The 25,092-nt window shown below is 46.9% G+C and overlaps 1 protein-coding gene across 3 annotated transcripts in view; it reads left to right on the top strand.

The window, feature by feature from the left end:
* LOC142560252 (uncharacterized) overlaps positions 1-25,092 on the top strand; it is a 430,092-nt gene that overhangs the window by 58,711 nt on the left and 346,289 nt on the right. The gene's annotated exons all lie outside the window — the stretch shown is intronic.

Raw genomic sequence — 25,092 nt, 5'->3', positions numbered from 1 at the left:
CTAGTATTTAGCGTAAGATGTCCGACAGTCGGCGCTCGAATGGGGTGCCGGCTGCTTGTCGTTTAATGAAGAGTTGTTGTTTCGCGCGTAAACTGCTACACGCGCTTATGGCTATAGCTCGGCTACTCCTGTACGGAATAATGAACTCCGGTGTCTGATGGTCAAGAGTGGTGCACGCGTTTCGACAAAAGCGCATGCTAGTCCTACTTCAGGGAAGAACTATCGGCACCTGACCCCCCCTCCAATTTGTAAATAAAACAATAATAAAAATTGACATGTTAAAGGCCGCAACGAACAGAGATATCTTCGTTGAACCGTCATTTCCAGTTACATCTCTTGCTCGGCCGTTTAATCATATCAACCCTCCATCTTCCTGTGGGCCCCTCTCCTGTTTGGAGCTTAAAAAGTAAATTATGGGCTTTTACGGGCCAAAACCACATTATGATTATGAGGCACGCCGTAGTGGAGAACTCCGGAAATTTCGACCACCTGGGGTTCTTTACCGTGTACCTCAATCTAATTAGACGGGTGTTTTCGCATTTCGCCTCCATCGAAATGCGGCGGCCGCGGCCGGGATTCGATTCCGCGACCTCGTGCTCAGCAGCCCAACACCATAGCCAATGAGCAACCACGGCGGGCCTGTTTGGAGCTTGTGCATGTTTGGAGCTTGTGCATACACACACAACATACTGCTTCCTCCTTAAAGAAATAATAAGATAACAATAATGTCACGAAATTGAAATCTTGAAGTGCAGTCAGAAAACATCACCGTCGTCGATATTTAACTGAAATATGGCTTACAATATATATCAATACCTTCACCAAAATGCAGCGTTGAAGCTATAGCGCGCTTTAGTCCTTAGCCACCACACGGTGCGCTTACCCGAGGAGATCTCCCTTTGCACTGCATACGCACGCCAATGCGAGCGGTTTCGGCAATTTGAGGGGAGAGAAGGCGAAGAGAGAGAGCGCGAAGATTGCGCACCTCTCGTGGATCCCCGTGCGCGCGCGGCGTTGCAGAATGCTTTGCATATCGCGGTTTCCAGGCGGCTTCGCTCTCCGCCTAAATTTGATTATGCGCCGAGTTAAACGACACGGAACCCGCAAAAGTGGCCGGATTTCGCTCTTCTCGGCCGCGCGCCACGGCTTTGTCAGAAATAAGAGCAAACACCAACCACCTGCTCTTTCTGTTTTTTCCTCCACACAGCGCCGCATAGGGCGCGCGTGGGCTTGGCTTGTTTTTTAACCGCCCCCCTTTTCTGAAGCGCCGTTTGCAAATGTTTTCTGCGGTCTCCGGGGCCTCAGAACATTATTGTGCGTTTGTGTGCTCCATCATCACCTTCTTTCTGTTCTTTCTTTCTGTGTGGAGCATTTCGATATCGTTATTCAGACGAGCAGCCGCTTATCGCCGCGTTCTTGGAGCTCCTGTACGCGAGGAAGTGAGAGACTAAAAATTCGGTGCATTCGAACTGCTTCGAAGTATCTTTTTGTCTTCTTCTATACAAGAGTTCAAAGTGGGAGTAGTTATTTGCCCAACGTCCAGCGAAAAACGGCGCAGCAACAGGGTGAATAAAATACCAGTGTCGGTGTTCCTTTGACTTTCATTGGTCCTGTGGCTCCGCTGTTTTTCTCGGATTGTTCTACTTACCTGCTTGGAATTTACTTCGTTCGGTGCGCCAATGTTTTCTGCGCTAAATTACGTTAGCGGTTCTTCTTAGTTCACTAACAACGTGCACCACGGCGGGTGCAACGAACAACTGCTCTTAATCGTGTCTTTTTTGTGTTGTATCGTCGGTATCGTTGTGATGCGAGTGACAGCTATCGAAGCAAGGAAAAGGGGGCACCACCGTGAACAGTAAAACGAAATCACGACAGCAAATACAGTAAAAGCAGCGAGAAAGAAAGGAGATAAAGAAATTACTGCATGCCGAAGAAATCAAAGGGTCGAGAAAGTTTGACGCTGCTTATGGCTCACTTATATGTCAGCACAGTTTAATTTTCGGTGCTGGCAATGACGACTAGATTAGCTTAACAACAGCTGGAGACGGGCTGGTTGGTGCATTGCAAATCGACGGGAAAAAAGCGCGCAAGAAGACACACACGAACAGCCGAGAAATACACATGTCCTGTGACTTTCTCGGCTGTTCATATGTGTCTTCCTGTGCGCTTGTTTTCCGTCGACTAGCTTAGCATTTACGATGCTGTGGGATAATTCAGATTGTTCACAGGTATTCGAAGCTAGATGGATAACGTTGTTGAGCACGTGGTTGCCCTCTTTCTTTTGTATGCTCGATGAACAAGGGCCATTAAGGCGCCCGCCCCGACGTTTGGGTTCGGCAAACAGACAAGCGTGGCGCTGAGTTCACATGGTGGCAATTGTGTCTGCAATGTTTCAAGCGGCTGCACATCCACGATGATAATACAGCTGAAATTTCCAAGCACAAGGCCGTACCTCCTTCATCTCGAGGTGGTGGTGGTGGTGGTAAACATTTTGTTCACTTATTTACAGAGAGAGTTGAGGACGACCTTAAGGGCCGGCCACTTACTAAATCTAGGAGGGGTCCCTAGTCCAGGACCCCTGTGGCCTTCGCGGCGGCTCGGTCCCTAGCCACGAGAGCTCTTTGGCTCTCTAAGGTAGAGCATCCGAGCAGGGCAGCCTCCTAGCTCTCTCGGTTGGGTGAGGGGGGGAAGGGGAAGGGGAAGCCGGGTTAGAAGGGCAAGCCCACGCCATGCGGAAAACGTCCGATAATGCGTAACCACACAGTGGGCACTTCCCAGAGAAAGCAGGGTTAAAGCACTGTAGTACTGCCGGTCACAGTACTGTGTTAGTATAGAGACGCAGGAGCCAGTGCTCCTATGCCTTGATCAAACCTTTAGCGGGGAGGGGGGGGGGGGGGGGGTAGCCGCGTTTCTGCAGACACGGAGTCAACGTCACACGCACAAATTCCGCTACGTGAGACGCACAGCCTACCACGTCACCGATTACGGTTCGTGGCTCCAGTAAATCGTTCAATGCAGAAGGCGCAATAACGTATCTCGAATTGCGCCACGGCACAGCAAGAAGAGGAAGATAAGATAAAAAAAAAGTACGGATGGCGAGGCTCGTGACGTAACGTCGCGTGGACCCTCATCTCCGAAAAATGCGGGAGAATGCCGGACGATAATGTCGCTTGCGGAATGTATTCGAGGAAAAGGGAAGAATGCCTACGTTTGCAGGGAAGCTCACCCAGCTGGCTGCATGGCAACGCGACATTTCAACTTCTCCCGCGTACGGTAATAAAGAAGCAATGTGAGAAATCACTGCGGTAAAACGCTTCCTAGACGGCACCTTACAACTTCCAGTGTATAACGAAAACTTGCAATGGGGCCTGGTGAGGGGCCCTTTAACGTTGCACCGACATACTTTGGAAGTTGTTGCTACCAAATGCTTCCCGCACGTATAAAAACGACACTCGGCTGGGAAGTAGCAAACATTCGAAACATTTCAAATTGAAGTCGCGAAAATGTTACCTCTCGTACCTCTCCCTTTAACTTCGGCTCCTTCTCAAGTACCTAAAGGTTCGTGTAGTGCTCGCGCATTAATAAAAGATATTCGCGTTATATATAGGTCTTCACCCTGAAAACACGTGACAGTCGGACACAATGTTTTACAACCAGCAAGATTTGCCCGAGTTTAGAATTGGCCCGTGCGGCGGGGCGGATACGGCTGGAGATCCCTAGGCGGGACTTATGATCAGGGTGAACTACCATTCACCGTTTTGATTTATCGCATAAAACGACGCACTATGTGTTTAAACATGGCCCCTTTTTGTTTCACGGGAGTTCACAGTATAGCTCCCACGAGGAAGTAACTTCTCTATGCAGCGGACAGACGGCAGAAAGAAAACGAAAAGTGCTTTCCGTGTAAAAGAAGGGCGTGCGTTGTTTAGGAGGGCGCGTGTAGGGGAATGGGTGTGTACAGTGTCAGGTTGGCAAATAAATAAGTAAATATAAATAAATAAATAAATAAATAAATAAATAAATAAATAAATAAAACGGCCATGGGTGGGCGTTTGCGCTGTTGTACGACTCGTAGCTCATCTACAGGCGCCCTGACACCGGATTTCACGTGGACTTGACACTCGGCCAACACTTTGTCTTTCGTCGCTGGGTAATCCTTGCAGACGCACGTCTGAATATTTACGCGCGTGATCTTTTTTTTTTTCACCGAAGAAAATAAAAAAAGAAAGAGAAAAAGGAAAGAAAGACATATTTCCAAAGAACCCCAACAAGTGAAACACTCTATGTTGACCGCTGTTTGAGAAATGCTTACATGAGCTTTGTTTTCGTGATACTCTTCCGCGCTTTTTTTTTTCACGCGGAGGCGCTTAACTTTTGCACTCGGAGACCAGAAATATGTATTCTTTCTCGAAATTGTAAGTTAGAAGTACTCAGCGCAATATTTCCTTTTGGTAGTTTTGCTTTTGATACACCACGACATAATTCTCGTGCTCCCGCGATTTTATATAATATGGCTTTTCTTGGAGTTGCGTTGGCCAGTGTGCTTTTCCGTCATTACCTTATATCATTAAAAAAAGTCTCTCTCTCTCTCTCTCTCTCTCTCTCTCTCTCTCTCTCTCTCTCTCTCTCTCTCTCTCTCTCTCTCTCTCTCTCTCTCTCTCTCTCTCTCTCTCTCTCTCTCAATATTACTATTTCATTGCTGATCGAGCCTACGTATTCTCCGTATTGCTCGACTAAGCGAATACGAATGACTGGCATCACACATGACGCAACTTCTTTCGTCTTTCTTTTTTTGTTTCTCTTACTTAATATTTAAGGAGGAGCAAACAGTCACGTACTAAAATAAATGTGTTCTGAAGTCCCTTTGAGATGCGTTGGAGGGGACATTGGAAGTACGGTTCCCAGCAGGTATGTTTCCAGCGTCCAGAATCATCTCGAGGATCCAACAGTAGTTATACTGCGTCCTCCACACACGGCCGGAAGATGAAGGCTTTCTTTCATTTTAAAGCGAAGCATTCTTGTCGAGCTCATCCCACTTTTATGTGACCGCTATCTGGCCGGCATCCGGCCTCTGGCCGTTTCCGTGGGACCCATTGCAAGGCTAGTGCTGCCTAAAAATGTCGGTCGCTCCCGTTGGCGCGTGCCATTACTGGATATGTGCATTTCTTCAACGAACCTTGTTGATGCCATCGCGGCTATGTGTCACGGGGCATATGCCTCTGGATGTGTATCGCCCTTCTTCAGCGTTACACAAAGTTAAGTCACAGGGTAATACAACAACTTCTGCGCAATCACGATTATATCTATGCTGTATATAGCTGCGTGTACTATAGCGTCCACCGGCTCGAGCCCACCCATACATGCCATATATAGTATATGACCCGCCGTGGTTGCTCAGTGGCTATGGTCTTGGGCTGCTGAGCACGAGGTCGCGGGATCGAATCCCGGCCATGGCGGCCGCGTTTCGATGAAGGCGATATGCAAAAAAAAACACCCGTGTACTTAGATTTAAGTGCACGTTAAAGAACCCCACGTGGTCGAAATTTCCGGAGTCCTCCACTACGTCGTGCGTCATCATCAGAAAGTGGTTATATATATATATATATATATATATATATATATATATATATATATATATATATATATATATATATATATATATATATATATATATATATATATATATATATATATATATATATATATAAAACCTCAGCAGTCATGGAGGCATTACGGAATCAGGGGGTAGACGAGCCGTATGTAAAAATACTGAAACATATATATATATATAGCGGCTCCACAGCCATCCATAAGCAAAGCAAAAAAAAACCAATAAAGAAGGGCATCAGGCCCGGAGATACGATCTCTCCAATGCTATTCACAGCGTGTTTAAGGAGGTATTCAGAGACATGGATTGTAAAGAATTCGGCATAAGAGTTAATGGAGAATACCTTAGTAACTTGCGATTCGCTGATGATATTGCCTTGCTTAGTAACTCAGGGGTCCAACCTTCAATGGGTACCTGGTCACTGTGGCATCAATGGCAATGATTCTGCCGATAACGCTGCTCGCGCAGCACATCAAGAAGAGCACAGCGTTCCAATTCCGCTTTCGAGGACTGACGCTGCAAGGCAGCTTAGACACCTGGCACGCAGTCTCACAGTGACCGAGTGGAACTCGCCAAACTTACGACTTACGCGACTGCATCGACTAAACCCCTCCCTGCAACTCCGACCTCCACTCGGACTTCCTCGACGTGAAGCTGCTCTTCTCTGCCGCCTTTGGTTAGGAGTGGCCTTCACAAAGGCATACTCTACATTAATTGGAATGACTGACAGCGCAGCATGCGAGGTCTCTGGCACCGAAGAAAACATTGACCACCTGTTGTGCCACTGTCCAAGATATGCCCCAGAGAGTTTTTCAAAAACTGGACAATCGGCCACTTTCTGTGCAAGTGCTGCTGGAACACCGCCCCCATCGCCCGTCGGCCCATAAAGCGGTGAAGGCGCTTTTGGGTTTCTTAAGGACGACGGGTTTGTGCGACCATCTGTGACTTTTAATGCAATTTCTGTAAGACCTCACGCTTCAATTTCCTTCTTTCCTTCCCTCCTCTCTCTCCCTGTGATCTTTGTTTTCCCCTTTCCCATTCCCCCGGTGTAGGGTAGCCATCCGGACGTTGTTCTGGTTAACCTCCCTGCCTTCTACTTTTCTCTTCCCTCCTCCAGGGGACCAACTGCAATGCATGCTCACTGACCTGGAGAGGCAAAGCAGAAGCATGGGTGTAAAAATTAGTCTGCAGAAAACTAAAGTAATGTTTGACAGTCCCCGAAGGGAACAGCAGTTTACGATAGGTAGCGAGGCACTGGAAGTGGTAAGGGAATGCATCTACTTAGGGCAGGTAGTCACCGCGGATCCGTATCATGAGACTGAAATAATGAGAAGAATAAGAATGGGCTGGGGTGCGTTTGGCGGGCATTCTCAGATCATGAACAGCAGGTTGCCATTATCCCTCAAGAGAAAATTGTATAACAGCTGTGTCTTACCAGTACTCACGTACGGGGCAGAAACCTGGAGGCTTACGAAAAGGCTTCTACTTAAATTGAGGACAACGCAACGAGCTATGGAAAGAAGAATGATGAGCGTTACTTTAAGTGACAAGGAAAGAGCAGATTGGGTGAGGGAACAAACGCGAGTTAATGACATCTCAGTTGAAACCAAGAAAACGAAGGTTACGCACTGGATTCCAAGGGAAGGGAAGAGTAGCAGGGGGCGGCAGAAAGTTACGTGGGCAGATGAGATTAAGAAGTTTGCAGGGACGACACGGCCACAATTAGTACATGACCGGGGTAGTTAAAGGACTATGGGAGAGGTCTTTGCCTTGCAGTGGGCATAACCAGGATGATATATATATATATATATATATACTGACATTTTTTCTTGTAACTCTGCTTTCGTAATGGCATCTTCTGCATGCAGTTTGCAATCTGAGCTTGTACACGTTTTCTTTTAGCTTCCCTCACTGGATATTGAATTCTATCTCCGGGCGTTAGTAACTTCCTTTACAAGCTTGGTACTATCGCGGAGCCTGGCAAGAAGCAGGGGCACGCTTTCTTTCCCCTAGGCGTGTACATCTTTGCACCTCATATTTCAACGTTCCCTTCATTACTTATTCACCCCAAAATCCCCACGATAGGCGCCGGAGTCACGTTCTCGGCAGAACGTGCATATGCTGTTGTACGAACGTTCCTGACGCCCATATAGGGTAAGCACGAGTATGTACGCACAAGGAGATGAGTCTTAGGCCATAGAACCAAACATACATCGCCAGCACAACACAAAAAGATAAGAACAAAGTGGGGTGCTGGGATCGAATGACGTAATTCGTGGTGGCCTTGCGTCGCACATTTCGTCCTTACAAAAACGTGCAGCAGCATCGAAGCTGCCGTATGTGCCGAGTGAAGAGTAGTTCACATTGTTTAAATTGAATGAAATTGAATTGAATGAAATTGAATGAAATTGGGCAATTGAATGAAAGTTTTATTTGTTCACTGAGTGACGTATACGTGTTGGAAAGTTGTCTGATGTACTGTCAGGCATTAGTTCCGTTTGTCAGCCTCGGAGACATATCTTTTTTATGTTGCCATTGTCTGTCTGCTGCCATCATTTTATTTATTTATTTATTTATTTATTTATTTATTAGAATAATGACGCACATGGCCTGTATTGGAAATTCGTCATTCGTTGTCATTGCATGTTAACAAAGCTCGGTGCAACTGTAAAATCTGCTGCAAGTTATGCGTAAGGAACCCAGGCTTGCAAAGCAACTAGCCAAGAACGCTGAGACGCAAGCCGGGCAGGATGATCCACTTTCCCCGCCGTGGTTGCTTAGTGGCTATGGTGTTGGGCTGCTGAGCACAAGGTCGCGGGATCGAATCCCGGCCACGGCGGCCGCATTTCGATGGGGGCGAAATGCGAAAACACCCGTGTACTTAGATTTAGGTGCACGTTGAAGAACCCCAGGTGGTCGAAATTTCCGGAGTCCTCCACTACGGCGTGCCTCATAATCAGAAAGTGGTTTTGGCACGTAAAACCCCATAATTTAATTTAATGATCCACTTTCGTAATTCCAAGTGCTTGGCGCCAGCATTTTGTCTATAAAAACGTGCATCATCGCTGAAGCCAGCAGAAGCGCTTATCCGCTGCTGCCCTGAGGAAAGAAGCGCCATATTTTGAAACTATATTTAACCGCACATTGCGAAACCACATTCACAGAGCTTTTTTGTCGTAAGTATTGTTTTTTCATTGGCTGATCGGCTTCGCTAATATTATGTCCTACATCACTATAGGCTAGCACGAACGCTTTAAGCGTAAGAACTTTTTTGCAGAAGTGGCACACGCCTGAATTCACTCAACATGGATTGCATTCCCTCGATCCCTCTATGCAACTGCGGCTGTTACCAGGTCTTCCGCGAAATGAAGAAACAGTGCTGTGCCGCTTACGTGTGGGCGTCGCATTCACCAATGCATATGCATTTTTGATTGGAATGGCTGATAGCGCCGAGTGCAATGCCTGCGGTGTCGAGGAAACCATAGAACACCTACTGTGCTACTGCCCATCTTTTGAAGATGAAAGGCAAGACTTCTGCACAGCTCTCAGTCAGCTAGATGGAAAGCCGTTCACCTTGAACAAGATCTTGCATCGCATATCGCAGCTACAAAAGGCCACAAAAGCGCTGCTGCGATATTTGAAAGATACCGGATTCACTCAGCGTCTGTGATCCGGACTGAGTGACCGACTGATATCCCCAGTGGACTTTCTCTTCTTTTAATCTTTCCGTCTCTCTTTCCCTTTCCCCAGTGTAGGGCAGCCAACTGGGCTCAGTCCTGGTTAACCTCCCTACCTTTCATTTATCATTTCCTCTCTCTCTTGTGAACACGGGCCCCGAGTCGCACTAAAAGGACAACGACAGACATAACGACTACAGATGGCGTTCTTATCTATGTCCTTGCCCTTAAAGCGCTACCCCGTTTTCCAGTATCAGAGAGCAACTAGCCCGAATTGCTGCTTTTTTCTAGACGCACTGTTTCCAGCGCCCTCTATATACTCTTGCCGGGGGCACACCGCAATGTTCACGTTAGGTAGGCTGTTTGGCTTATTTAACAGCTGTGCAGATGGACACGTTTGAACTGTTGTTCTTCTTAATACTCCGTTTTACTTACGTGGAAAAACGGAGTAGGTGCAAGCAAGAGTTTTAACAACACGGGACTTGCGAGTGGACAGAATCGGGATTAAACGAGCGTGCAGCAGACGATAGACTTACATTTCGCGATTCACCTGCCGTGCATGCGTGGTTTTAGTACTTTAAACGCACGTCTGTTACACAGGGGGCAGTCTTTGGCAGCGAGAAAAGCACGGCTTGCAAGGCTTGCAGGAGACCGTGGCCAGCACAGGGACCCAACTCTAGCTTAACGGGATGCCTGCTAAGCGCCGTGAGCGACTAAGGGAGCTTTGTAGAATACGGCGTAAGAGCACGTGAATGTGAGAACCCCATACCGCGCTGTCCAACACGCACGGTGTGCCGGTCTTGGTCCGCTGTCTTCATAGTTTGCCCCGCTACCGGGTGCATTGAACTTCGCAGATTCTGGCGCATCGCGTCGCTTTTCGCATCGCTTTTCAAAACGCCCCCTTGAACCCCTCCCCGTCCCTCGTCCCCCACCTCATCTCTTACTTCTGCTACTTTATGCCCGGGCACTCAAAGGCACTTTCCACGGGGAGTCAGAAAGAAAATCGACATTTTCTTGCACTACACAACCAGCAGCGGAGGTTTCACTGCAAGTTTGCTATGTAAAACTAGGTCACCGCTATCGTTCGACTGCACTGAGCTGCTTGTTCCTATTGGAATATTCGTCCCGATCGGAAGAACCCTCCAGCTTCGCTACTGTGGTCGCTAAAGGCAGCAACGTGGCTTTATTACGAGGCTGTGTGGGCTCCACTGTGAACACTGAAGCGAGACGATCACTGCTATTGCTCGCTTATTCTCGTAGTATAACAGGAATGCTGTTTACGCTAGTGTTTCTGTATATGTCTTATACAAAAGGTTCGCGTGATAATGACACCTAGTGATGGTTTGTTGAGCCACAAAGCTTCAAAACCTTTTATGCGTTGCATATTGCAATCACTCAGTTCAGCCCTTGGGCGCGGCCGGGCAGCCACCATTGACCTTTAGCGGAACCACGTGACGTGACGTCACGACAGCCGGGGGGAAAAGCTGGGCCCCAACTCGCGCGGTCGCGCGCGGCCGCAGCCACCACCTGACTCCCGCTCCTCCCGCTAGGGGCGCTGCGCCGGCGCGTGACGTCACGGAGGAAAAGCTGGGCCCCAACTGGCGCGGTCGCGCGCGGCCGCAGCCACCACCTGACCGCGCAATACGCAACGCATTCTTGGCTTAACCAAGCTAAGCCTGGCATTTTTTTATGATGTTCGCATCTAGACAAAAGAAGGGAACCACTATTATTATGTTGCTGCCTATGCCTTTGCCCTACCTGCTAAGTAGTAGTTTCAATATTAGTGTGCTTTCTTGTTGAACTCGTTGTTGCAAGACGGCGCCAGGGACGGTGCTCCTCGCGCCTACTTCATCGATATTCAGTAGAAAATCATGTGTGCGGAGAGGCTAAACTGCTAGCATGGTGGGCGGAGGGAGCGTCGCCCTGAGTTAGGATTGACTTGGATTGTACTGGAATGGGAGAGTCGGTGCAGCGTACGCCTGGGCAAGCGCCGAGAGTGATGCCCTCCCCCCCCCCCAAAAAAAAAGAAAAGAAAAAGAAAAGTGAAGCGAAAATTTCAGCTGCGCCCATTGACTGAGGCGAGGTCAGGTCGTGGGCCGAGTGAGTAGCTGTCGTCTTCTCGACGCACCATCGTTGTTTCGTCGTTTGCGTCATTTCCGTCGCTCCTGCTCCAGTTTATTGAGTACGGGTCGGTGGGGAACAAAATCACTGTTTCACCCACCGAGTATCAAAACTAAACTCAGCACAGTGAAACGCATGTATAAGCTCGATGTAGCTGCGGTAGATGCTCCGAGCATCCGGCGGGCCTGCGCACGGGTCCGCTTATTCAGGTGCAATAAAGAAACCCTCATCGGTACCCTGCGCTGGACCTACTCCCCCTGTCAAGCACGCACTAGTGAGACCGATTGCGAAAGATGCAATGTCTCTCTCGATTGTTTCGTTGCATGGCACGAAAACCTCCGTCGCGTAGGTTCGGGTCGGCCAGTCCTCTAACCCGCTGGCGCCGAGTTAGCCTAAACCAAGCTTTCAAGATTCATTTATTTCTCCAAGAGAAAAAGGCCGGGGACCAAAAGCTGCCTGGGAGCAGCTTGACGGGGTCCGGGGACCATTTACAAAATGGCAGCAGTGAAGAGAAAAAAAAAGTACAATTTCACATACATCATGAATCAAGGAACCATACACAATGCAGAATTACAATTAAACCTAATGTAACACAAAGTAAAATTCATATATCTAATGCACTGAGAAGTAACAAAAAAGCATAATACAGTGGTATAGCAGAAACAGAAGGATTAAAACATAATTGCAGTGGAGCACTATGGTATAATATATGAAGTTCTAACAATACATAGCAGTATTTCTTTTTATACAATGGAAAAAAACACTCTTAGCCTAACTTGGGTTTGAACCCACCACATGCTCAAAAAATAGCGGAACAATTGTTTTCCTGTTTAAGTTTATGGGATACAGCTTCATGCCACCTGTATGCATGGCTTATTAAGAAATTTCAGTCGTTAATTGATGAGAGAGAGAGAGAGAGAGAACATTTATAGTGTCCGTATGGGGCTAGAACGAAGGCGCGAGGGAGAGTTGCTCCTTGTTCCTCGTGCGGCGGCCAGGCGGTTTTTTTTTCTGTGTGTGTGTGTGTGCTTTGCAATTCAGTCAGAGAGAGAAACAATGAATGACAGGAAGGTTAACCAGATGGACGTCCGGTTTGCGACCCTGCGCGGGGCGAGGGAATGGGAGATTAAAAAAGAAAGGAGACAAGCTGCCTCTAACGTCCGTACGCTTCGTGATTCGCTTTGCCTCACAATACTACGCTGTTTACATATGTTCTGACAAGGATATCGCTCGTTGTTCTGCTAAGACGCGATGGTCGTGTTCATCGATCGCTCCCGTTGGGCTCAAGGCGCAAATATTGCGTGGTTAAGAGAAACAAGGAAAAAAAATAAATCGAGTCAGGTGCACCAAACATTAAGCCCACGGCTAATTCATTAGCCTCCATCCGATGTCGAGGCATATTTGATTCAGGATTAATGGCGCAAGGTTGTTGCGCATCATCTATTTTCGTTAGAAGTGCGTACAACGTCAAAACACGGGAAAGCGGGGTTCTTTTCAAGATATCACTCATGCGCCTTGAGCTGTAATGAATTTCCGGAAGCGCGTGTTAGAAAGAAACGAAAAAGAGAACTGAAATTGTGAAGTTCTAAAGTTTTTGCGCAAAATTTACGGGCGCTGTGCATAATTCTCTGGAAGTCTCCCGATGTAAGAAAAGGTGGTACAGTCAGGGCAGGCGCGGTATTGAATAATTCACGAAGTAACGGGTTCTCTTGCGCCCGAGTCCCCAGTTTAGCTGTTTGCAAGCTTTCGGAATGCGTAAAAAAACAGCGTTAAGGTGACACTGGAGAAGAAAAAAAATATATAATTACGAGAAAGACGAAAGACATGAAGCGCACGTACTTGAAGCACCTGTTTTCTGGCACGTCTTGGCCCGTCCAGAACGGCCGGTGGTTCCTCGAAACGCGGGGGCGTGTTTAAAGTGCGTTCCCGTGTTCGCCAGGAAGACCCTTCTTTATTTTGCGAGACAAGCCAAGCGCACAAATTCGACTCCCGAAAACTTCCAGAAGGAGAAACCTCCGAAGGAGCAAAGAAGGTCGATGTTAGAGTGTCAACAGCTAACACTGTATAGCTCCACAGGATAGGAAGTTTAGCGATGCTCCTACACTAAAATGTAACGGGACGGCTGCGCGCCGCCACGCGCAGTATGGTTTCTCGAATAACTTGGAACCTCGGGGAAGTTAGTGAGCCTCATTAAAGAGTTTAAATTGTTGAGATCATGCCAGTTATCGTTTGAAAATGCGGCGTGTAGAGATGTTGTTTTTAGCCATCAGAATGATGAAACAATTGACAGCTTGAACTGAAGCAACAACTGAATTACGACGGAAGTTCCGCATAAACGACTTTCGTGTGTTCTTTCTTATGTTGTAATCCACTGACCAGTGAGTTCCACTTCTACTTCGAGGAAGTGGTACTGCCTTGGTAAAATATGTCAGTTGGGCCTCCCACTTACAATGAAAATGAAAAAAAGAAGAAAGGAAAACAGAGAGAAAGAAAACGTTAGTTTCAGATAATAACGTAATACCGAGCTTTCTTTCTTGCTTTCTTTCTTTCATTGTTCGTTTTCGCTGGGTTATCAGTGTTATCAAGATGACACTCGGTTTTAGGCAACATGCCTGAAGTATTCGAAATTTATTCAGCGTTTTTCGTCAGTCAAAATCAAAGGAGGCGTGTCTTATCGGAATTACTTTTGCGTAGTGAAGATTTATTTTCCGGAGTGTCGTAGAATCGCGCGTGTACGCGAGTACGGCGAATTATCTGAAATATACGGTGAGACACGCATAAAGAGCGGGCGAACTTGACCCACATAGTAGCCGTTACGACTAACGACTGTGCGCACCTCAATCATTGTTATTTGAGCGTTGCTTTTTTTTCTCACACTTTACTCACACTTTCTCTCGTGCTGAGTTCTTCTTCACTGTAACTTCAACATGACAGTATTATCAACACATGGCATCTGTGGCCTTGTTCAGTGGTTCTCAAGAAGCAGCAGCGTCTATGCAAGATGTAAGTGTGTAGCGTGTAAGTATGAATGTAGCGCAACATCTCTCAGCTTGAAATGAACTGAGATTATGTATCTAGCAGCCGTCGTCATCCTCCTCGGACGCCTTTTATATGTGGCGCGCTCCAGCGCGTGCCTCGTGCTGGAAACTGCAAGGTAATAATAATAATAATAATAATAATAATAATAATAATAATAATAATAATAATAATAATAAGAAGAAGAAGAAGAAGAAGAAGAAGAAGAAGTAGAAGACGAAGAAGAAGAAGAAGAAGAAGAGAAAGAGCTTCTACGGCTCCTGCCATCGCTCCGAACGGTTCTCAGGCCCTTCGCTCACTGACTCACAGATTGTTGTAGTGGACCTAACCTGGGTCCCTATGTGTATTCACCTTGGATGCAGAGCTTTCCCAAAAGTAAATGAGCAGTGTCGGGCCGGTAGACCGATGGACATTGAGAAATACGCCTAAGTTGGTTTCACCTGTCGCACACGCGAGGGGACCTCGCAGTCTAGGTAGGCTTCAAGTTTCCGTCGCCCTTATTGTCATTGGTTGTGGACAAACTTCGGCCGCTATACAAACAATGCCGAGAACGATTTCTGACAGTCGTACAGTCCCCCCACCCCCACACCACCCCCACCTCTATTCGCAGGCATAATTGAGAACAATCAACGATCGGTGCACACATAGACATCTGTGAGGGCTGGAAACCAAGACAATCGCCCGTTCCAACGTGAATCTGGACTCGCGTAGGTTTCCTAGCGGGAAAGGGGATGTTTACATGGACACGTAGAGATGTGCACCAGTAGGAGCTACTGGCACGCATTTATGTGGGCTGGACACAAGTTTTGAAGTGAGGGAAGCTCCGAGTAAAATTGGTTTCGAAGAAAGACTGAGGAAATTGGCAAAGTAAATGGGTTTCGAGAGTGTTCAAGTGTTTGCACAGGAAAAAACTTTCACTCGCAGTGGAGGAAAAGAACTAGGAAGCTCACCAGCAAATATGCGACCGGTATAGTGAGCAACCTGGCAAGAAAGAAGGTCAAGCGCAATATCAGAGAGGCTGAGACAATTCGCATGGGTGGCGGCAATGGAGAAGAAAACTGCTATGAGCAACTATCTAAGAAGGAAAAAAAAACTTAGGAAAGAAACAGTTTGTGATAACCCAATTTAAGCTGTTTAGTTTTCGAATCGAGTTCGGCTTGCCTTAGAACGAGTAGTTATAAATCGAGGAACACCAACGAAGAAGCGCGTGATTGCAGCGGTAAAATTAGCGAAACGGTGAAAAACCTTTAGTAGAATGCGAACATACCTACCCAGGTTCGGTTTAGGCTCCCGTGGCCTCCTTGAAGCCCGCAGGGGGAAAGTAAACATGTCCAAAGTAGTGTTTAATGAAAGGCGATTGGAGGGTTGCTACGGAAAAGTAGCGGGACCACAAAGAATGGAGACGTACAAAAGCAGAGTTCTTAATAGTGGTTCAGAAAGTATGATGCTGAGAATTCACCTGTGTGTGTGTCGTTCTTTTTTTAAAAATATGGGTAGGACATTAGGCAAAGTTAGAACAAGAATGTGGTGGCGCAACCTACCGTTCAGTTTCAAAGAGAATGCCAATAAATCATCGTCATCCTTATCCTTAAGCATGTAAGAAAAATTATTTCTGTAGTTTTACTTGCCGGAACGAGCGCATGATTATGGGGCGCGCCGTAGTGAAGGACTTCGTATTAATTTTTACCGTCTTGCTTTCTGCAAGGCGCGCGCCCACTGCGCGGTACACGAGCGTTATTGCATATTTAAGCCCCGTCTAAATCTCGGTCTGCTCGGTCGACTTATTGCGGAGTAAGGTGGGGCGTTCCTGGCGCTAGTGCAATAATAAACTTTGCTGGTCCAAGAGGCGGCATGGTGAAGTGTGTACTTATCCCGGAAGCAATGAAATCCGCGGTCGTGTGGACCACGCGGGTCACGTGGTGGGGCGGCGGTTTGTGGCACTCGCCGATTTGCCGGAAAGGGATGTGATCGCTTTGCTGCGAAACATACCCGCTCCACAAAGCCTTCGTTCGCTTCACGTAGCTTTCAAAATACGTGTTGGACATGCGCAATGTTTATTTATTTATTTATTTATTTGACCTAGCATTCTAAATCTACCTTATCCAGTTATAAGTGGACCTACACAGAAAATTCGTCGGTATCAATTCCGTAATTGCAACATGTGCCCTAATGCAGAATATATATATCTTAGTAGTGGTCATAGTTTGTTGCTCATTTCGGTTTCCTGAGCGACCAATATCTCATATCAAAATCAATATCAGTAGTAGTATGCTGCATTGGGTACATATACAGCGTTAGTTTGTTTGCAAAACAGATGTAAAGTGCGCGGTGTTCTGAGAATTACAAGAAATAGCATTGCTTCTTTCTCGCCCATTTACTAAGGTCTATTCGCTCCGTTTTATTTTTAGAGCGCAGTTCTTAGGTACCTGTTCTCGCGGCGTCCCTCGGCGGCGTCCCTCAGCGTCGTTGCTCGGCGTAACCAAGGCTCGGCGAAACTTACCGCGGCACGTTTCTGAGGCAACGCTGCATTCACTAGAGGCGCTTTTGTCCCGCTTTGAACCATCGAACTCATGTCTGAGTGGTAGCGTCTCCGTGTTACACTCCGGAGACCCTGGTTCGATTCCCACCCAGTCCATCTTGCAACTTCTTTTTATTTGACAGTGATATCATGTACCATGCCAGATTGATGGACTCTAACGGACGATGCGTGTGTGCTGTGCTCTCTCTCTCTTCCCCTTCCCCATCTTTCATCGCCCCATCCCTGTCCCATGTGTGGGATAGCAAACCGGTTACGCTAAATTGGTTATACTGCCTTTCCTTCTGCAGTCTTTCCTTTCTTCCTTGTATTTATTTATAAATTGCATTCCGGGATTTTTCGCTCACGGCCAACGGCGACGACACCGGCTTTTCTGCGACACGAGCGCCTTAACACTGTCGCGTTAAAACGTAGTGTCGCGCAAGACCGGCTCTGCTGTGACGATGGCTACGAGATGGCGCCAGAGTAGCGTGTCATCATCTCTTCACCGATAGAATGCTGCGAGCGCGTCCATCATGCGATATATTGGAAACAAATCCCTGGGTGAGTGGAGGTCTGTCTGCCGCGGCTGCTGGGAGTTGCACCCACGCGCTGCCTCTGACGATCCCCGAATTAACGAGGCAGTCGTGCCACACTTCGCTTGGTTTGCAATGTGTCGCACGAGAAAGATTGTCAGCGCCAACCAAGATATCGCGAAATCAAAGCACGTATAGATCTGCGCTGAAATTCCCCTCTCATCATGGCTATATAATCAGCCACCTTTGACTTCAATAAACAGAGCATGTGTTGGCGGGCTAGTTGGTTAAGCATGATTACAAAGACGGCGCCGAATAAAACAACACACGAAGAAGAAGAAGCGCGCCTACGTGCTGTCTCGTGTCCCCCTTCTTCGTGTGTTGTTTTATTCGGCGCCGTCTTTGTATTCAATAAACAGTTGCAAGTTGCGCCTTGTCCTGTCTGTAATCCTTCCTGTGTGCCGTTTCTATTGGCGCTTCATCTATTGAAAGCTAAGGCTCTCTATCGGCAAGTGCGAGGGTTAGGTGATACTTGAGTTGCAAGCGCATCCGGTTCTTTATTAAATATATTTTGCCCAAAGAGCATGGGTTTTATAAGGCCAAGCTTCGTTTCTCTTCGCCATTTGGTTCTGGTGAATTTCAGGATAAAGCAGTGGCCTGATGACGTAGCACAAAAAAAAATAAATTATGGGGTTTTACGTGCCAAAACCACTTTCTGATTATGAGGCACGCCGTAGTGGAGGACTCCGGAAATTTTGGCAATCCGGGGTTCTTTAACGTGCACCTAAATCTAAGCACACTGGTGTTTTCGCAATTTGCTGTTCATTCATTCAATAACGATTTCACTGTGGTCCTGTCGGCTATGATGCAGCCACGTGATGACCCACATTCAGCTCGTTCTTCGTCTCCCACACTGTCTTTACTTCCGCACGGGTTTTCAGAACTACGTGTATTGCAGTAGTTTGCCTGGAAGTTATTGGCATCGGTAGTTCTCCATTCTTTCTTGTGCTTTCTTTTTCTTTTCTTTGCAGCTGACCATACGTCGTCGCTGGTAATGTTCAGCGTATGCAAAAGAAAAAGGAGAAAGAAAGCAAGAAAGCGAACAGTTAAACGCTCTGTCGGTTCTCGTTAATTACGAACACGTGGACGAAGCGAAATTGATTTGGACACCGCACGGCGAGTCACGCTTGGTGAAATTCGCGCGCCCACCGTGGTCGAGCTAATTGCGTCCGCACCAGCGGTTACGCGCAGTACTAATGCGCCGCTAATCTTCCGCCGCTTGCCTCGAGCGGTGGCGCGGATTGCGCTAATGAAAGTGAATGCGTAATGCGTCCGCGAAGGGCGTCCGCGAATTCGATTATTTAAGAAGAACCCGAGACGGTGACTCTCCCCGAGGCCCGAGCGGTTGGATATACGCTGGTGCTGACGTTGCGAACGCAGATTGACAGGTCACTTATGTTTGGCATAAGCTTAAAATTATGGAGGGGAAGGGAAAATGTGGTAAGGGGTAATTAGGGGGCACATTTGAAGTACTGAAGGAGGATATCTTGAAGCTTTTGGAGCGCCATGACATGACCACGCGAATCCACTTGAATCCATTTATTTTGAAAGAACATGTATGTATGTATGTATGTATGTATGTATGTATGTATGTATGTATGTATGTATGTATGTATGTATGTATGTATGTATGTATGTATGTATGTATGTATGTATGTATGTATGTATGTATGTATGTATGTATGTATGTATGTATGTGAGCAATAGCTATGAGCAATATAATAGAACGGTGAGGCTACATGCACGGAAGGCGATAGCGTATTGTACAACAGCAACGGGATTTTGATAATTACAGGTGTTTTTGTTGTTGTTTCATCTCGCACGGAGAATTATCGCCTCAACAGCGTCGAGAAAAATAATCGTCCGCTGACCATAATCAATAATGATACGCTATCAGGTAGCGAAAGTTGTAAGGGAGTGGCGGTTGTAAGGGGCCGACACGGCACTTCTATTTGCTAGCCCCCGTTGGAGTGTCGTGAGGAGTACGAAAAGGCAGGCTATTCCACGCATAAAGAAACACAGCCTATCAGACATAAATCAGAATTCCGGGGCACATCATTAATGTTACTGCCTTTCACATCAGCGCACGCCCAATACAATTATGCACTAAAAGATAAGTCAGCGCGCCACAAAGCACGCGCCATTCTCGGCTATCAATACTAGCATTTGGCCAATCGGCCGCATCAGCACGTTCCAACGCTTACCCGCATGTGCTCGAGCAGCGCAGATAGACGTAATCATGTTCGTAAGGCTGCTACCCCCTTATAGGGGAAATTTCTTACGTCGGCAGCTGCGACGGCTGTCTAGGCTTTGTGGATCCGCTTTCGCTTACTATTGGCGCACGTACTGAATTTTACACATGTACCGTTGCATAGACGCCTTTTTCCGACTACAGCGCTCGTCTTTGTAGCGGTCGGCATCGCAAGCTCGCTGATCTTAGCACGGCATCCTGGATCGGCGCGCGCCAGCAATCCCGCCGCCTGAGGCGATCCAGGCCACAGTTTTGTTACGCCAAAATTTGTTCGGAAGTTCGCTTAGTGAATTCCGCCCCACGAGGATAGCAGATTGCAGGGTGAAGCCGAACTGCTCGACACCTCGAAGCTTGCAAGCAGACGAAAATGGCAAATCAGTTCTGCGCAATCTCGCGAGGTGGAGTAACCTTCAAGAAACCGAAAAAAAATGGCGTCCACCTGGACTGTGGCATGAAGGTACAGAATATTGGCGTTAGAAAAGTCTCGTTCCGTTGGGGCGCCGGCAATCGCTGCCGCTTATGAAATCCAAGCCTCCACGCAACTAGCGTTCACGAAGCAAATGCGTTTCGTGAAAGATTGATCGTCGTAAGAAACGCGATGTGAAATGTACCGAAATTCCCGCCTCTGTCTCTCACCAGCAAGCGTGGGTTGATGTTGTTGTGCACCTCACTTGCTAGAACTACAGATTCGTCAGCAACGTCTTCTCGATCTGTTTCCCATGGGTGCCAGACACTCCGTTTTGTTCAGCTGTGTGCTACATTCCTGTGTTTAGCTTGCGAATTGCTTCTCCCCGTAGTTATCCATCACACAACTCCGAGTGCCAGAAATGGCATCTGGATGCACAACATCCCACCATCCTTTTATTATATATCCTGTTTTTTTTTTCTTACGTCGTCTTTCATCTTCCAGCCTCTTGGCCGTACAGTAAAGAATCAAGTATATGGCTACCACTCGCATACCTATTCACATAGATGTCCACGCGTAATATATTTATTGTGAACCACATACTTCTCTTTATTGTTTTCCATAGCGAAATCTTTGCCTAGGAAAGCGGGCTCATTTCCGGTCGCTTCTTCTCCTCCTTTTTTTTTTTTTACATTTGTTCGCAGTGGCAAAAGGAGGCCTCTATATTCCTGTTTGTTTTGCCCTTGCTGCGACGAGCTTCTCGCTCTTGGCGTACATTCCCATCGAAATTGCCCGCAAACATGCAGAGTATGCTTGAACGTTAGTCCCCCTGTTTCTCCGCTTCGCCAAACCGAAGAAAGGCGAAGGAACACACAGTGTGCACTTAGCTTGTTCCCTTTCATTGTTTCATTTTTGTCTTGTCTGTCACGCCGTCCATTATCAGATGAGTGTCTTTTGTTCGTATAGTAGCACAGGCTGGCTCGCTTGGACCCAGAATGATTCACTTTGTAGTTATTGCGTTAAAAGTGAAACAAAGAGGAACGCTAAACAAGTTTATAGTCATCAGGCTTGTACGCATTACAGGAGTATGTAACCGATTACAACTACAATTAAGTTTCTGAATAATGTATTTGATTACAGTCACGAATTAGTGCCCTTCGAAAGTCATTGAACAATTAGCAAAAAAAAAATTCACCGACGATTACGATATTCCCTCATTCGATATTTGAGCGCAGCTCTGTACGTGTTTTCATTTCGCGATATATTGGTTGGCGGGGAAAATCTGTCTCGTGCGGTACATTGTAAACTGAGCGAACTGTGGCGCGACTGCCTCGCGAATCGGGATATCGCTAGAGGCAGCGCGTGGGTGACTCGTGGGTGCGATTCACAGCAGCAGCCGCAGACGGGCCACCGCTCATGTAGCGCTTTATTTCGATATGTGGTATCGCCGGCGTCGTCGGTGAACAGAGACGACGCGCTACTCTGGCGCCATCTCGTAGCCATCGTCGCCGCACAGCCCGTCTTGCGCGGCACTACGCTTTCCTTCTCACGCTTTGACCATACCCTCCTCCTACACTGCCCCTTCGTGGTTCCGCTGCACCCTGCTCCTCCGCTTTCCTCCTCGCGCTTTCTTCGCTATAGCAGTCTCTCATACCCCGCTGCGCTCCGCGTTCGCTCTTTGATCCTTCGCTGTGCGCGTTCGCTCGGTTACGCCGAGGGACGCCGACGCCGAACCTCGTCGCAGAAACAGACGGCTAAGAAAACCGCTCTAAAAACAATCGATTACCTTAACATCCCTGCTGCTATGAGCATTGCACAAACACGGTAAATAGAACGAGCTGGCCTGGCTTTTTCAGTGCACCCTCTGCAGCCCTTGGCACGTTGTTTGCCTTCGCTAAAAACTGCTTCTCAAAAGTTAATTCGGTAATCTTCCCTCGTTTGCTCTGGAAGACATCCGCAGCGAAATTGAAGAACTCGCTCGATTGACGAGCTCGAGAGAAGGGCTGTGTAGTTATAACGCACGAATGCCTCGCGCGCGACATTGTAGTTACTCAATGCGGTGATGATCGATCAGGTTTCGAGTCCTTTACGAAGCCCAGCGCTTCATTGTTACTGGGGCTAAGGGAAAGTGCTCCTCGTAGGGCCAGCGAAAAACGGAAAATTTGTACTTAGGTGATTCCCAGGCATCAACGTACGAAGTGCCCGTCGCCAACGATACACAGAAGCGCCGCTTATATTTGTCGGCCAACGTGTGTCGGGCCTTTCCTCGGGGCTGCTCACTCATTAGCCATTTTGACTTGAACGACTAATTGTAACAGACGTCAGCACACGTTCACGTTCCCTGCAAAGATCGAGAAATGTGTAGTGTAATTTAATGTAAAGCTGCATATTGTTCAGCCCTAAAATACAGCTCGTGTATTGCGATCGCATGAATAGGCGTATATGAGTCGAGAATATATCAGACAGGTAGAACCATACGCTTTTAACGACCAAGAACTTCTGTCTGTATCGGAGAAGTCATAGAACTCGCGAAGCGAAGAAAAAGAATGAACGAACGGAGAGAGCCTGAAAGCTCTTCCCGGAGAGATCGACGATGAGATAAGTTTATTATAAGAGTGAAGCTAAACAGTTGGACTTCCAAGAAAAGTGCACAAATCTGCAAGCCTGCCTTGTGGAGGTGATCCAGCCGCAACGGCAGGACGCTGGTTGTGTGGGAAGTAGGTAACCCAACACTCTAGTTCCCGCCAAATTTATGTGCTTAAAGCTGAGCCGCCTATTATTACTTAAGATGGAAAAACTGACTCGTTAAGTGTACTTGGTTAGTGAGAAACAGTAAATGAATTGCAGCGAGCGCTACTGATGAAAGAAAGCAATTGTTAGATTACAAAATGACCAATATATACAATTGAAGTGTAGTTAATCACGTGTAATTCGTTACATACAAGTGTGATAGTCATGAAGTATTGCTTTCGTTATATATGGGAGAAAATTGATCTTAATGTGAAGCATTTTGCGCCTGTGTAACATATATTTTGCGGTACAGGTGCTTCCCTTTCTCGGTTCGTTTCGCACTTCTTACATTAAATAATATCACGCGCTCGATGGTGGGTGTGAAGCAGGGTCCCCGAGCACAACATCTCAGCAACCCTAGAGATCCAAGTGTCTTTCCTTTAATCTGATAGCTCACTCATTCTGCACGGCATGCTGAGGTAATGTTTGAGATATGCTTAACGGTTCGTGGATGAGTCAATCGAACAATGCGGCCGCGAAAAGAGAGAGAGAGAGAGATAAAGAGAGATAAATGATGTTTCCGTGGGATGGGTCGTTTATGCGGCCAAGCAAATTTCGACCCTTGCAATTTCAGGCGCTGCATTTATTCGCCGAATATGTCGTCATTTTACTGTCACTTCCACTCTGTCCCTGCGCATGCATTTGGGAAGGAGATACGAAGTTCAACATGCTTTCCTGCTACTTGAGAACTTCTTGTTTCTCTTCTTTGATTTGTCATGTTCCGTCTACGCGATTTAACGGTGTGAATGATTGGTGCGGGCAGGGATCGTGGACGAAGACAAAAATCTAAGAAAGACCAAAAGTGCCATCTTCTTCAGCACCAACTCCGGGTATTTTCCGAAAGAACAAAGAAGCTGAGCGATCCTGCAAGCGGCGGCAAGATTAGAGAGCAAGATGTCGTGATATATTCTAAGGAATAGAAGCGAAAAAAAAACGAAGCGGAAATTGAAAGACGAAAGAACAAGGCCCCAAAAAAGTCTCTCTCTCTCTCTCTCTCTCTCTCTCTGAAAAACAATAAAAAAAGAAATTGGAAGTGTGAACATCCACGGAACCTGGCTGAAACAAAATGGTTGAAGATTGAGCATGGCAACAAATAATGAGACGAACGATTAATTTGCATCCGATAGAAAGGTGATTGTGTCGTAACGAGGCTTTGACTGCGTCCACGAATAAAGAAAAGAAAGTAATTTTAGTAAAGTGCCTAATGAGGCAGATTAATGTTTCATTTGTGTGCCGAAACATTGTCGTTATGCTCTTGCAGCGCTTGGAGACACCGGATAGTGACGGAAGATTTCCTAAGAAGCTGAGGCTTCCATACATGGATATTGCACGGTTTCCAGCGCCTCCGTTGCGGTGCAAATGGTACAGGCGGTACACTTTTGTAGCATGCAAGTTCTAATTCGGTGATATGACCACGTGACAGCACCCTATAATGAGGTCGGTGCTTTCGAAAGGACGGAAAACTAGCGTGATTCCATAGGGAAATATATTGTGACTTCGCTTACAACTTATCATGCACTGTGGAAAAGTGAAGTGCTGTCGTGTTAACTGGAGTACCGATACATTTTGTCCCAGGTTTTAAGGACTTAATTCTCTGAACTTAGGTTAAGCACAAGAAGACTTCTGTGTAAGAATATGATTTAGGTCTTGCTGGACTTGAATCATGCAGTTGAGTCATGCGCCTCCAAAGAGAATCTTGCAAGTTAATTGTGGCGAAACTTAGTCATTAGCTACCGTGACATCACGATTTGTCGTTCAAGTAACGCCCTTCCTAAAGTACTCCTGCAGAGAAGAAAATGGCGCTATCAAGTGCTGAAGGATTTTAATAAATCTGTTTCTACTTAAACAATATCGCCTGGTTTACCGCACTTTTCAACTTATTAAGCTCGACAGCCTCGAACAGGTGCTATGTCTCTAACGGGAGGCGGTCTTTAATTACTAATCTCATGAGAAGAGGGCTTTAGCGACTGTCGAGCATTCTTGGACAGAAATTGCAACGTACATGTAAACGGAGCATCGGTAGGCTTTCACGTGAAGGATATGATCCTTAGCGCTGAAAAGAGTTCTGCTCACGTGAAGCAATGTTTCAACA

The sequence above is a fragment of the Dermacentor variabilis genome, chromosome 10, assembly GCF_050947875.1.
Source record: "Dermacentor variabilis isolate Ectoservices chromosome 10, ASM5094787v1, whole genome shotgun sequence".
In the NCBI taxonomy this organism is placed as follows: Eukaryota; Metazoa; Arthropoda; class Arachnida; order Ixodida; family Ixodidae; genus Dermacentor; species Dermacentor variabilis.
This window is presented reverse-complemented; position numbering and strand designations above follow the sequence as displayed.